Consider the following 2,289-nt stretch of genomic DNA (forward strand, 5'->3'; position numbering starts at 1 on the left):
AGCCGGCATTCATCCACATATTGCAGCAATCCGCACAGTTTAATGGTTTGTCTGATGAGTATCTGAACAGTTATATAGAGAACTTTCTCGAGGTGTGCGACATGCTTAAGATAAACGGGGTAACAGATGATGCCATCAAGTTTAGAGCCTTTCCATTTTCCTTGAAAGGGAGAGCAAAGCAGTGGCTACACTCATTATCTAGAGCATTAATTACCACATGGGAGGAGATGGTTGAAGCTTTTCTTGCCCGTTATTTCTCTCCAGGAAAATCTGCAAAGCTTAGGAATGAGATCTCATCCTTTGTACAATTGGAATTGGAGTCTCTATTTGAGACGTGGGAAAGGTTTAAGGAGCTCCTGAGAAAGTGCCCACAACATGGATTCCCGTAGTAGATGATTGTTCAGACCTTTTACAATTGTTTAAATCCGAGTACAAGGCAACTCTTGGATGCGGCAGCAGGAGGTACCTTAGGTAGTAAGACCCCCGGTGAGGCCCGTCAACTAATTGAAGAAATGGGGTTAAATAGCTACCAATGCAATGCTAGGGAGAAGAAAAAGGTGGCCAGCTTCCATGAAATAGATGCAGTAACCTCATTGTCGGCTCAAGTGGAATCATTGAGTAAGAAGTTAGATCTCTTAACTTCGAATAGACTGGCAGCCATGACTACTTGCACCGGGTGTGGTGGAAGACATACTCCCTCTGATTGCCCGATCTTTATTGGTGATGCATCTTCTGTTGAGAATGTCAATTTTGTAGGTAATGCTATAAGGAATCAAGGAAACCCATATAGCAACACCTACAATCTGGATTGGAAGGGTCATCCCAATTTCTCGTGGAGCAACCAAGGTCCACAAAAGGCCATTGGGCCACCGGGTTTCCAACAATAACATCAAGCCCCAAACATGGAAAACAGAGTTTCAGGTTTGGAGACCCGAATGAAGTATTTGGAGAAGGCCTTAACTAGGTTTGTGCAATCATCTGATACAAGGTTCCAATCAGTTGAGCCTACACTTCGCAACCACGCCTCCTCTTTGCATAATCTTGAGAATCAAGTAGGGCAGATTGCGAAGTCCTTATCGGAAAGGCCACAAGGAAGCTTGCCGAGAAACACCGAGACCAACCCTAGAGAGCATGTGAAGGCGATCACTTTGAGAAGTGGTCGTGAGGTTGAGGGTAAGCTTCCGAGTGAGAAGCCCAATGAACATACACCCGAGGTTATAGAGGTTGAGAACGGAGCAAGCAAAGAGAAGGAGGTGGCACCCCCACTTTTCAATCCAAGAAGCCCTTATCCCTCTAGGTTGAAGAATGACCACGGGGATGAATAGTACAAGAAGTTCCTGAGTTTGTTCAAACAACTCCACATCAATATTCTTTTTGTTGAGGCATTGGCTCAAATGCCTAAGTATGTAAAATTCTTGAAAGATTTGTTGACCAACAAGGGGAAGTTAGAGGACAGTGCTTCAGTGATCTTAGATGCTTCTTGATCGGCGGTGTTGCAAAAAAATATGCTGAACAAGAAGAAAGACTCGGGAAGCTTCATCTTTCCGTGTCACATTGGCAATTTGGGTGAAGAAATAGCATTGGCGGACTCAGGGGCCAGTATCAATGTTATGCCATACACCTTCTTTCGGAAGCTAGGCTTGGGAGAGCCTAGGCCCACTCGGATGACTTTGCAATTGGCAGATCGAACAATGAGACATCCAGGGGGTATCATTGAAGACGTGCTTGTTAAGGTGGACAAATACATATTTCCTGTAGACTTTGCGGTGCTAGACGTGGATGAGGATGCGAATGTACCCTTGATACTTGGGAGGTTATTCTTGCGAACTTCCAAAGCATTGATTGATATGGACGCCGGAGAGTTAACATTGAGAGTTGGAGATGACAAGCTCACATGCCGCCTTGCTGAAGTCATGCGGTATTCTTTTGATTTCGATGATACTTTGTATTTTCTAGACACTACTGATGAGATTGTTGATGAATATATACAAGAAATGTTCAATCCGGACCTATACGAGGGTTTGTTTGACCAAGAGATGGACAATAAAGGAATCATGATGCTTGGTTTGACGGAAGAAGTACCATCTACCCTGGGGATCATGAAGAAGGTGCTATGGAAGATGAAGAGGGCTAGGAGACCCCACCAAAAATGCTCCAAGGCTGTTGGAGACGTGCGCAAACCGAACAAATTAGATGAATCTTTGCTACATGGTCCCAAGCCTGATAATTCCCCCTCTACCTTTAAGAGACTTTGCTCATCATGTTTCCGAGTGACAAGGATCCCCTTGC

At 44.6% G+C, this 2,289-nt stretch overlaps 1 non-coding gene across 1 annotated transcript; it reads right to left on the bottom strand.

Moving 5' to 3' along the window:
• Positions 1-275: 275 nt before the first annotated feature.
• Positions 276-382, bottom strand: LOC120266146. Its single transcript, XR_005537989.1, has one exon. It is a non-coding gene; the product is annotated as a small nucleolar RNA R71 (small nucleolar RNA).
• Positions 383-2,289: the final 1,907 nt, after the last annotated feature.

This window comes from Dioscorea cayenensis, chromosome 7, assembly GCF_009730915.1.
Source record: "Dioscorea cayenensis subsp. rotundata cultivar TDr96_F1 chromosome 7, TDr96_F1_v2_PseudoChromosome.rev07_lg8_w22 25.fasta, whole genome shotgun sequence".
Classification (NCBI taxonomy): Eukaryota; Viridiplantae; Streptophyta; class Magnoliopsida; order Dioscoreales; family Dioscoreaceae; genus Dioscorea; species Dioscorea cayenensis.